The sequence below is a fragment of the Cervus canadensis genome, chromosome 16 (assembly GCF_019320065.1).
Source record: "Cervus canadensis isolate Bull #8, Minnesota chromosome 16, ASM1932006v1, whole genome shotgun sequence".
NCBI lineage: Eukaryota > Metazoa > Chordata > Mammalia > Artiodactyla > Cervidae > Cervus > Cervus canadensis.
In genome coordinates, this window is record NC_057401.1 from 23,040,143 (window position 1) to 23,053,323 (window position 13,181).

General features: G+C 39.7%; 1 pseudogene; it reads right to left on the reverse strand.

Moving 5' to 3' along the window:
- Window positions 1-923: 923 nt before the first annotated feature.
- Window positions 924-2,021, reverse strand: LOC122454358 (annotated as a pseudogene).
- Window positions 2,022-13,181: the final 11,160 nt, after the last annotated feature.

Below are 13,181 nucleotides of genomic sequence, written 5' to 3' on the forward strand. Positions count from 1 at the left end.
TCCTCATTATGAAAACGGGTGATATATTTTTCCTATACTTTTAGAAAAGAGGCAATAGATAGTACTTTGGTTTGGGTTCAAGTAAAAGGTTTTTGATGAAGGTTTTAGAATGGAAGAGCTCCACATTTAGGATGTATCATCTAACACCTCAATGTTCAGAAAGCCTGACTAAAAGAAGCCAAACCAAAACCAACCCGCTCAGCATTAACACACACCTCTTTTCTTTTAGTAGAATTTTAATATAGAATGAAAAAAAAAAAAAAAAACCCAAAACCCTAACAGGTTAAAACAAGTCAAACAACCATTCCACACAGATAAAACCTTCACAAAGGTCAACTGAAGTAATCCAGAGCTAAAACTGAATTGTGCAGATTTTTCAGTGAAGTCACCAGTCACGTAACATAAATTATTTACACACTTGCAAGCCCTCTAAGAACCGTGCCCCAAAAAGCATTAACCTTTGTTGTTTTCGTGTGCCATCCTAAAGACTTGCACATTGTTATTTTTCAGATAATCTAACATTTTTAATAGAGAATGTTCTCTACCAAGTGGTAATGCTTTGGTACTATTCATATAGGATTGCTTATCCTGAAGACTTGACATTTCCCCAAGAGGAACTTTGATTCTGCTTTAAGTTTTGATTCTGCTTTTTAAGTTTCATATAAATTAAAATCTGTATCAAATATCAATATGGAGGGAGGTGACACAGGATGCAACATATACAGTCAGGTTACCTCTGCCTATTTAGAAATTGCTCCTTCAAGATATTCGCACCAGAGAGCTGTCTGTCCTGCTTAATATTCAGTAGTACAGGTTTGAATCACCAGAACCTTGGCAAGACCTTAATATTTCAGTTATTAACAACTACCTCTAGGGGCAAGTCCATGTTTACTGAGTTATGACAAATTTATTATAACGAAGGAAAACAAGTGTAGCCAGCCATCTTAAAAAATGCCCCAACCACTGCTTCTCAAAATAGAAAGACTAAAACTACATACGTTTATCATACAACAAATCCCATCTCTGTCCCCTGAAAATTCCCCTAATTTCATTCATTAGAAGGGGATTTTTAAACAAGACTTAAAGAGCACTTTACAGCAGCATTCAGCTTTCCTATGAAATACTCAGCATCTTAAATATTATGTACACTTCTTTTTTATCTCTTAGTAAGCTTCACTGGCTTCAGAGTTTGTGGAACTGGAGGAAAAATAACCCATTCAAAACTATTCTACAAATCCATCTTTTGGCAGAATAGCAGATATCCAAATTAAAAATAGGAGGGTCATTTTGTTGCTTTGTTTTCCAAAATTTAAATCATTTTTGCTCCCCTTCTACATAAAGCTTAGTCACCACTCCTGAGTGGAGATGGGCAGAGGCTCTGGCCCCTGCTCCTCCGGCTTCTCAGCAGCTGCTTTCTTATTGCTGCAGCAAGGCTTGAATAGATGTGTGTCGATGAGGACTTCCCCAAAACGGCCTTTATAGATAATGCCACAGCATATTTTCTGTCTTTTTCAGTATGTGAGATCTAAAAAGGAAAACACTGGCGTTCTGTTGGAGCCAGAAGCCATCTCTGTATCTGAGCCATCATCTGACTGGTTACTGTAACAGGGAGACTGAGCTGGAGAGGCACTTGAGGTTGTACTGTGAGCATCAGAATTGTGGCGTTTAAATTCCTTCTGCAGTTTACTGATCTGGTTACTTTTTATCCTGTTTCCAGATAGAGTTTTCACTTTCTTTGGTTTCAGTGTAGTCTTTAGACTGGGTCCTGCGCTTGCATCTACCACATGATTCCAGTTTTTCTTTTTTGATCCTGCTGGCAATTTCTTCCATCTTTTCACAAGCAGGACACAGGCATTACAGATATCTCCTGAAAGAGTCTCATGTAACCCAAAACAGCTCTGGAAATCCTTTTCATAGCGTTTACTGTCAGTGAACCGAGAACTGGAGGATTTAGCTCTGCAAATGCAGCAGCCCTCTATACTTCAGTACATCTTTGGCTTGTGAAAACCAAACATCTTTTCTTCTGGGCAATAGCGTTCCAAAAGCAGCCGTTTCACGCGCAATAACGATCCCGAGGGGCGCAGTGCATGCTAAGTCAACCCCCCCTCAATCGCTCCCTCCTCCTCAACAGCCTTGTCTAGAAAGATTGTCTCCTGCAGTTCTGCAGTTGCTACCGCTGGTGGGGAAGGTGTAGATTCCGCTTTCCCGAAGGAAACTTCTTAGGGGAAGTTGTGACTTGTGCTTGGTAGTGAAGAAATTTGCGGTATCAGAGCGTGAGTTTGCTCACCAGATTCTAGGAAGGAGTTTATAGAATAAGTGGGCTCTGGTGTCAGATAATCTAAGACTGAATCCATGTTCTACTGCTTTCCAGCTGTGTGACCTTATACAAATTATCAATGTCTGTATAACATCTATAAAATGAGGATAATTATAGCATCTACTTCGTGGTGTCATTGTGAAAACTCAATGAATCAGTGTAAGTAAAACTCTCAGACCAAGGCCTGGCACCATTCAGTCAATGTTGGCTGCGACCTAAGACGGCATGCAAATAGCAGTCATTGGGCACGACCAGTAGGACTTAGGTAGAAGATCATTAGGCTTCCCTGGTGGCTCAGTGGGTGAGGAATCTGCCTGCAATGGTTTGATCTCAGTTCAATCTTTGGGTTGGTAAGATCCCCTGGAGGAGGCCATGGCAGCCCACTTCAATATTCTTACCTGGAGATTCCCCATGGACAGAGGAGCCTGGTGGGCTACAGTCCATGGAGTAGCAAAGAGTTGGACTCGACTGAATGACTAAGCACAGAACAGCATAGGAGATCATTAGACACTTGGTAATTTCAAATAGAGCCTGCTTGCTGAAACTGCCTTGGGGTGTGTTAACTATTTCTTAGGATATTAAAAGTTTCCTTCAATCTAGAGCTGATACACTGCCTGAAAGTCTCAGCCTTGGTCAATGAAGTTAAAGACTGTTTTATGATTAATTGTTATCTAGAAGTAGTAAGTGTAATCATGTAAGTCATTAAACACCTCATTGTCAATTCACTCATCATCCAAGAGAGAGCTAGTCAGTTAGCCAAGCCTTTATGGTAGGAAGCACAGTCAAGAACAATATTGAGGAATGTCAACTGAAAAGATGCACAAAGTGATAGTTGCTAGTTAAGTTTTATTTGGGGCAAAATGAAGACTGCAGCCTGGGAAATAGCACCTCAGATAGCTCTGAGGAACTGTTCCAAAGCAGCAGTAGGGGAAGGTCAATATATAAGATTCTGGTGAAGGGGGAGTTCAAGGCAATCAAGTACTTACTTTATAAAACGTTTTCTACTAGTCCTGAGGAGCTGATGTCACAGGAAGGGATTTAGTGCTTTTCTAGGTATGGGGAGCTGCAAGACTGGGACCATGAAATCAGTTCCTGAAAATATCTAACTATCTAAAAACCTGCTCCACCAGTTTCCCTGGAGCAGAGTGCCTTACTTTCCACCCTGAATTCCCTTCAGGGAGTGTTGAAGGGTGGCAGCTGCAGCAGCACAGGCAGATGGCTAATGCTTGTGGTTGTTCAGTCGCTGGCAAATGCTCTTGGTGACTGACAATTTGAAGTTGACAGGAGCCTGATGAACACCTCCAAGGCAGTTACAGTAGACACTGTTGGTGCCCATATCCCCTGGCTGTCACTTCTGTATTCCCAAGGCTGCTTTCTCAGAAACCTTGAGCCCTGTCCCAGGGTGCTTTATTCTCTAGCTCTGGGAGTACATTCGGCCCATGAGCAGGGCAAGCTGGAAGTGCAGGAACGTTAATGACCCTGGAGTAACTCTCCAACATCTCCAATGACGGTGGGTGAGTTGGTGGCTAATGCCCCAGCTTCCTAGCCCCATATTTGGAGTGACTCTGAGGTGTGTTCTGCACTGTCTCCCAGTTCCGCCATGGGATCGAGTTCCCTCGCCCATACCGGTCATCAGCATAAAAAAGTACCCTTTATTACCTGTTTGTTCTCAGTCCTCTACTATCCTAGTGGTTTCCTGGTGTGTCTCATAACTAGGTTACCTGCACACTCAAATTCTGGTATCAGTTTCAGTGTGTGTGGATAGAGAGGTCTCCCTCATCGGTGGCTCAGACGGTAGGGAATCTGCCTGCAATGTGGGAGACCTGGGTTTGATCCCTGGGTTGGGAAGATCCCCTGGAGAAGGGAAGGGCTACCCACTCCAGTATTCTGGCCTGGAGAATTCCATGGACAGAGGAGACTGGCAGTCTACAGTCCATGGGGTTGCAAAGAGTTGGACACAACTGAGCAAATTTCACTTTCTTTTTCACTTTCATATCACCAAGAAATGCTTTGATACCAGCTGGGGTGTCCTACAATTTAACTCAATTCTGATGGTATCTATCTATCAGAGAGAGCATCAGGTTCCACAGGTTAAGGGCTCAGTCCCACAAGACTGCCCTTGCTTTGGATGCCAATTGAAATTCCAGGTTGTTACTTGTGTTTTTGACTGACTTGCTATAAATCAGAAGTTCCTATGACTCCCTTGATTAATATCTGGGAGTGGCTCTCGGATTCAGGAAACATGTTTACTCACTGAATTGTGGCTTTATTACAAAGAATACTAAAGGATACGAATCTACAGTCAGATGAAGAGATACATAAGGCGAGGTTCTGAACAAAGAAGCTTCTGTTCCTGTGGAATTTGGGCCTGGTATGGTGGCGTGTGGAAGGGCTCTGTTTCACCAGCCTGGAAGCTCCTTTCAGGTTTTTATGGAGGCTTCATTACACAAGCATGATTGATTAAATCATTGGCTATTGGTGACTGATTCAACTTTCAACTCCTCTTGCCTCTCCAGAAATCAGGGGGCAGAACTGAAAGTCCCGTTGTAGGTTCCCCTGGCAATCAGCTCCCAATCCTTAGGTACTTTCCAAAAGTCATCTCATCAGTCCTTAGGTACTTTCCAAAAGCCATGTTATTAATATAAACTCCATTGTGGAGGGAAGGTGCTTGTTATGAATAGTATGACACCCATTTCAGCTTTGTGGCTCCCAGGCAATTTCAGGACCTGAAGTGAAAGTGAAAGTTGTCAGTCATGTCCGACTCTTTACGACCCAATGGTCTGTGGAATTCTCTAGGCCAGAATACTGGGATGGGTAGCCTTTTCTTTCTCCAGGGGATCTTCCCAACCCAGGGATCGAACCCAGGTCTCCCTCATTGCAGGCGGATTCTTTACCAACTGAGCTATGAGGGAAGCCCCAGGACCTGAAGACAGGAGACCAAATATTGTAACAAAAGATGCTCCCATTGCTCTTATCACTAAGGAAATTCCAAGACTTTGGGGATCTGTGAGCCAGAAACCATGGAGAAGACCAAAAAGATATTAGAAATACACTTTGGTCATTTGAGTGATCAAATATATATTTTTAATACATCATGATATCTCACATTCAAATCTGTACCTCAGGATCTGCTTTGGGGGAAGTCCAGAGCAGGATAGTAGTCTTCCAGCATTTGGCTGGGGCTCCCCATGCCTCTTGTTCTTTCTGCCTCTCCCCATTCTCCGCATCTGCAACCACAATTTCAACCCCAAAATTTAAGGGCTCTTTTTTCTTTTATTTAATTATTTAATTTTGGCCGTACTGGGTCTTCGTTGCTGCCTGTGGGCTTTCTCTAGCTGCCGTGAGTGAGGGCTACTCTCTGGCTGTGGTGCGGCGCGTTCTCATTACGGCGTCTTGTTGCAGAACACAGGCTCTAGGGCACACCAGCTTCAGTAGTTGTGACACAAGGGCTTAGTTGCCCTGCGGCATGTGGGATCTTAGTTTTGGAAACCTTGTTCCCTGTTGGCAGCTTCTTAACCACTGAACCACCAGGGAAGTCCTAGGGGCTATTTTTCTGATGTAGCTACTAGTATTTCTATGGAAATCTCCCTGGAATAAGTAAGGAATAGGTATTCAGAATTAACAGTATCACAGAATCCTCCTGAAATAAGCAAGCCACATAGACTGACACTTGGGAAGGGGGAAAATGTCAAAATAAAGCATTTCTCTGTAGAACTCAGGAATTCAATTCTTGACAACCAATTCCTAAATGAAATCAGGAAATTCAAATTTGGGCTGGAAGCAAGTTATCTGACATCTCTTGCATCAATACCACCATTAACAAAATTTGCAAGTTGTACCCATTCTCAGACTTATTGACCCTGATAGTATTTTAATAATTGCATCAAGTTCATCAGGCTCCTTTGAAATATAATTTTATACAGATGTGGAAAATATTACATTTCTAAATCTTTTATGCAATGAACTGATGAGAACAGGCATCTTATTAAAATTAATGAAACAATTTTCTCCTTAAAGTTCAATATTGCTAAAAGTGAAGTAGTATTTAGACAATGATGACAAGGCCAAAACAAGTAACTGTGAAAGTTATCTCTTTCAGACCAAGCATACTAAGTGCTTTTGTAACCTTTTTTTTCCTTCCTACAAAGTTAACGACAAAGCTTACCAAGTCTAATACAAGGGATGGCTCATTGAAATTTCAATTAAATAATAATATTCAATGTTTATATAGATTTTTTTACCATAGTGCTCCAAGAATTATCAAATAATAATTGAACTTTCTAAGTCACCTACTTCACTGCCTCTACCCGTCACCTTTATGAAGAATTTTTAAAAATAACTTCAAGCATATGATAATTATATTGTTAAAAGGTTCTAGAAGTAGAGTTTTATCAATTTGTCATTCATTTTTTCAATCATTCATCATTACAATAAAATTTTACATTTATCCATCCATTCATCCACACACTCATCCATCTACTTACAAATTTTTATTAAGCAACCACCACATGTGAGGTCTTATGGTAAATTCTGGCTACACAGTGGTGATCAAAACAGTTATGGGTCCCAGCTCTCATGGAGCTAGTAGCATAGTAAATTCTACAGCATAAATTCTAATAAGATTTACGTGATTATACTGTTTCCACCCAAAATAATTTTTGAAATAAGCTTTTCCTAATTAGGATTCAGATAATTTCAGGTATAATACTTTCAATTGCACAGATTTAAAGATAAGAACATTTGAAAAGAGAATGGAGGCCTTGTCTGAATACAGCTGAGTTCAACAAACACAAACCTGTGTTCCATGCAGGTTAATGTGGTTGGATCATATTATGAGGTGTGCCAGTGTGGCAAAGCAAGGCAGTGGCTCATGGAAACCAATATATTAGCTCACTTCTGTTTTAATGTTGTTCTGTTAAGTTTTTTTAAAAAATAATTAAGAGAACAGAGGTTACAGGAAAGGCTAAAATTTGTGATACTTCCATCTTAGAATTCCTATGTCACCTTGGGGTTTGTAAATTTTTCTTCCCTTCCTTGGTCATTGATGCTTCTAAAAGGGCAGATAAATAATCATTTCTGACTCATAGAGCAAGCTGAATCATCTCTAGCTGAGAGAAATGGGCCATTTCCTCTGGAGATGTGTGTGCTCACATTGCTTAGTCTTAGATATCTCTATGCTGGGTTAGGTCCTGAGAGAGTTGAGTTCTCAAAAAGAGCAAATGAATTAACCTTTATTTTCATTGACATGATTTTTACCACAGCAATTGCTGTAGCTTTTTTTCTTTTGTCTAGTCAGAGGTGGGGAGTACAAAACTGGTGATCTAGATATTTCCTTCCCTCTACCTTAGGAAATTGTTGACAAACTGCTAGTGAATCAGGCCTCATCTGTACCGGACAAGAGTGTTAAGAGGAAATTGTCCTGCAGGGATTCTGAATGACTCACACTTGACTGAGCTTTCTTTAGAACAATTTTTGTATTATAGGTGTTTTATATTGATACGTGTTGCCATTATGACTACTGTATGCATATCACTTTTATAATAATTTTTGGAACATGGCATATTCATTTGCATGTTCACATTAGCTTGTTAGACCCTGAGTTCCTACATGGCAAGAATTGTTTTTTCTTTTTGGTATTTCCAAGAATCAGCACAGTGCTCAGTTAATAGTGAAAGTCGCTCATTCGTATCTGACTCTTTGGGAGTCCATGGACTATACAGTCCATGGAATTCTCCAGGCCAGAATACTGGAGTGGATAGCCTATCCCTCTTCCAGGGGATCTTCCTGACCCAGGAATCGAACTGGGGTCTCTTGCATTGCAGGCGGATTCTTTACCAATTGAGCTATCAGGGAAGCCCGCTCAGTTAATAGAGGTGCTTGATAAGTGTTTGTTGTGTGAATGAATGAATCTCTCTGAATGCTCAATAGTGAGAACTCAGAAGTGTATTTGGATTGGTTATTAATGTGGCCACTCTGCACTGTTGGCTGGTATGACCACATGTGAGCCAGATTAGGTTTTCTACAGCATGGCTAATATTCATGGTATTACTATATCCAATGTTCTTCCAGTGGAGTTGCTCTTATAGTTCCAATGGAAAAGCTGCTATATTATTTCAAATGGTTGTGAAATAATAAATAATAATCTCAAATGTCAGAGAAAAGTATTTTCATCGAACTTTACAAAAAAGAGTTCTACAAGATCCACTTACAAAATATACACAAAAGGAGAAAATAGTGTTACGGACTACTGAGTACCATGTATTATTTTTATAGAAGGAACAAGAATGTTTGCCATGCAGCAGTATGCGGTTAAGATAAAAATATCTTTTCAAATAAGTCAGGGCATTTTTTTCCCATCCCACAGGATGAAACAATGAGAAGGAAGTGATTTATTGATTATAACATTTAAAAGTTACTTTTCTGAATCAATTCTTATTTTAACAAAATCATTTGGAAGTTTGGAGGATATGGGCATAAGGGCATAAAGACATATGCTTATCACTGTTTGGAGCATAACAGGGACAGAAATTTTAGGTTTCTGATTTTATCTATTAGGATTGGTCAAAGATGTATAGTGGACTTCCTCGTGGCTCAGTGGCAAAGAATCTGCCTGCCAATGCAGAAGACGCAGGAGATGAGAGTTTGATCCCTGGGTCGGGAAGATCCCCTGAAGGAGAAAATGGCAACCCACTCCAGTATTCTTGCCTGGGAAATCCCATGGATAGAAGAGACTGGCGGGCTATAGTGCATGGGGTCACAAAGAGTTGGACAAGACTGAGCACGCACGCATGAAGATGTATGTAACAGAAAGCTCCAAGTAATAGTGTATTAAACATATAAATGTTTGTTTTCTTTCATGTTAAGGAAGTTCTCAGGTAAAGAGGACAGGAATGGTAGAGAGGCTCCTCTCTGTTTCGTTGTCGCTGACACTTGGTCTCTATTCAAGTTTGCCACGTGGTACCAAGATTTTTGCTGGAGTTCTAGTCATCACAGCTACAATCCAGGCGGTAGGAAGGAGAAAGGGGAAAGGGGCACTCCTTCCTGCTGAATCAGTTTTCCTTAAAGGAACTTCCTGGCTAAAAGTTTATTAGTTTTGCTTATCCTTTCAAAGAACCAGGTTCTTGGGTTCAAACGCTGTTTGGGATTTTTCTTGTTTCCTGAGGTAAGCTTGTATCCCTATAAACTTCCGGCTTAGAACTACTTTTGTTGAGTCCTATAGGTTTTGGAAGAAAAAGCTTAGGAAACCAAAAACAAAAGGAAAAGACAACCTATGAAATGGGAGAAAATATTTGCAAATGATGCTACTGGCCAGGGATTTATTTCTAAAATATACAATCAGCTCATACAGCTTAATATAAAAAAAACAATCAAAAAATGGGCAGAAGATATAAACAGACATTTCTCCAAAGAAGATATACAGATGACCAACAGGCACATGATGCTTAATACTGCTAATTATTAGAGAAATGCAAATCCAAACTACAATGAGGTATTACCTCACACCAGTCAGAATGTCCATCATTAAAAAGTCTATAATTAATAAATGCTGGAGAAAGTATACAGAAAAAGGAACCCTACTACACTATTGGTGGGAGTGTAAATTGGTGCAGCCACTTTAAAGAACTCTTCCTCAAAAAATGAGAGTTGCCACACGACTGAGCAATTCTATTCCTGGGCACATATCCAGAAAAGACAATAATTATAATACTAAAGATATCTGAATCTCAGCATTCATAGCAGCACTATTTATAGTAGCCAAGACATGGACGCAACCTAAGTGTTCATTGACAGTTAAATGGATAAAGAGGATGGGTATATAGGTGTGTGTGTGTATATATATATATATATATATATATATGGAATATTACTTGGTCATAAGAAAGAATGAAATAATGCCATTTGCAGCAACATGGATGGACCTAAAGATTATCATATTAAGTGAAATAAGTCAGAGAAAGGAAGACAAATATCATATGACATCATTTATATGTGAAACCTAAAGTAAATGACACAAATGAACTTATTTACAAACCAGACATAGACTCACAGACATAGAAAGCAGACTTACGGTTATCAAAGAGAAAAGGAGTGGAGAAAAATATAGGAGCTTGGGATTAACATATATACATTACTACACATAAAATAGGTAAGCAACTAGAACCTACTGTATAACATAAGGAACTATATTCAATGTCCTTGTAACAACCTATAACGGACAAGAGTCTGAAAAAGAAGTTCTATGTGCATCTGTGTGTGTATGTATAACTCAGTCACTTTGCTGTACATTTGAAACTAACACACATTGTAAATCAATAATAATTTAAATTAAAAAAATTAAATTAATGGAAAAAAATAAAGTGACTTTCTGGAAGCTCCCAGCCAATGATTTTTACTTACATCTCCTAGACCATTACTCACAGTGAGAGAGCCTGGAAAAGACCATCTTTTAGCTGTGTACATTTGTAACTCCAAATAAAGTTTGAGGTTTGTTACCAGGGAATAAGGAGATGGTTTTGAGAGGCAAATCAACAGACCCTGCTACTGAAGAAACCAGATAAAACACAGGTAAAAAAAGCCATAACACTTTCTGGGGGTTATTGGACGATCAGAGTACCAATGGGAATGTGTATGTAGAGATACTCCAAATGTGAGTATCTGTGGCCAGAGCACGGATGGCCCAAGTACTCTCTGAGGGAAAGGCAGGTTGTAGATCTGTTGAAATGTCTCTTGGGGTAGTTAAAATCATTATGTTGGCAAATTTACCAAGATTCAGACTTGATCTTCATTACTGTAGGGAATGAAACTTGATTTTTTTTTTTAAAGCACACTGGAAGTAGATATGAGTCTTAAAGAGAAATTCAAATACCCTTAATTTAAAGGTTAAAAAAAAATCATAGATGTAGGAAAGCAAAGTGTTTATTATTATTTTGCAATAAGAAATAACTGTCTCAGGGAGCAAAATGCTCACAGAAGCTTGCTTGGTGAGCATGGAATTAGAAAAAGACCAGATAAATCATCTGAATGCCTAGTGGAATTAGGCTAAAGGCAGGATAGGCTTGCTATGGGATCAGAAGGCAGGTGTAAGGACTCATCTTCCCCTCTTCCCTGTATCCCCAGACATCTTCCTGTCCTTCTGATTAGGATGCTCTTGAGAATTGTTCACTTTCAAGCTGATTACAGCCTATCTTGTAGACTTGGGAACCTCACTGTCTCTTTAGAGTGATTTGTATATTTCCACTCTAACCCAGTATGTGTGGAGTTTACAATTTTAATTCTCTTAAAAAATTTAACTCTCAGAGGGCAATTTAATTCTACTTACTTCTAAGTTCTCAGGAGATGCCTCAGTAAAGCCCCATATGCTGCCTCTAATAGGCTGTTACATAGACATTTACTGTTAAAACCAGAAAATGAACATAACCCTTTCGTGGTGGAGGATAAAAGGTGAAGAGGAGGGTATGTCAGTCTAGAGTTGACCGGTATGACTCAGCAAAAAGACTAAAACAGTTAACATTTGTAAACAGGAAGTCAACATGTGAAAGCCTGAAAGCAGGGCTGAATCTTGAATTCAAGGAACATAACTGTCGAGTCAGAATGACTTGGTACTCAAAGAACTCATAAGACAATGCATGGGTAGCTTTCACGTGTGTCTCAGTAATCTTGTGGAATTGTAAGCTTTTTGAGAGATCTGAGTATTTTGCCCTTGGACGGTCTGTTTTCCCCCTCATCACACGTGTGTCCTTTCCCAAATGGAGAACTTTGTCAAAGAGGAAGAGGGGCCTGACTAACTGAGAGCAGCTCTCCTCTAATGAGATAACTTTCTGAAATGATCGAACTCTGAAGTACTAGTCTTCTGATTGTTTCAGGGTGAGCTGGGATTTATTTTGTGCAAAAACTGCTACCTAGTCCTATGTCAGTTTAATTGCTCACCTGCATTAATATTGATTATATTTGGACCTAATTGTTTTCAGGGCTATCACTTTTTATTAAAACTGGATAGACATAAAATAAAGCATGAAGTTTTTCCTGCGTCTGTGAGGAATGCAAATATATTCTGTCCACAGTTATGAGGAAAGGAGAAGGTGGGATAACTCAGAATGACATCAGATAATATGTTCCCCTAAAACCTTTGAACAGTTTAAAAATTTTTAAATTTTAAATTAAGAATTAAAAAAAATTTAAATAAGAGAACTTTTAAAATATGCCTCATTTGACTCTCACCTTGTCTTTGAGGCCATCAGTTCAGTTCAGTTCAGTTCAGTTCTTCAGTCATGTCCGACTCTTTGCGACCCCATGAATCAGCACGCCAGGCCTCCCTGTCCATCACCAACTCCCAGAGTTTACTCAAACCCATGTCCATCGAGTCGGTGATGCCATCCAGCCATCTCATCCTCTGTCATCCCCTTCTCCTCCTGCCCCCAATCCCTCCCAGCATCAGGGTCTTTTCTAATGAGTCAACTCTTCGCATGAAGTGGCCAAAGTATTGAGGCCATAGATGGAATCAAATAAGCCCTCAAAGACAGAATTCCCCACACTAAAATGCTATATTCTTTTAGGCTATTTTGGGAAGATTTTGGTATGTTTAATAAAATATTACTTCTCTGAAAGGATGAGGGATACTTTTCAATTGTAGTCTCCATCATCAGCTGCCGGTCAAAATAAACTGTTTATCTTCCAATTTCAGAGTCACCAGACCTTCCATAGCTGTTGACAGAAACTTCCTCTCTGGCAGTCTGATCTGGTGTGGACTATTGGATGTGAACAGCATGGAGTCTAAAATCAAAACACAACTCTCAGGTTTTTAGCAACAAATTATCAGGATACTCACCAACTGCAATCTGAGGAAATCTCAACAGTCCTTTTGTTA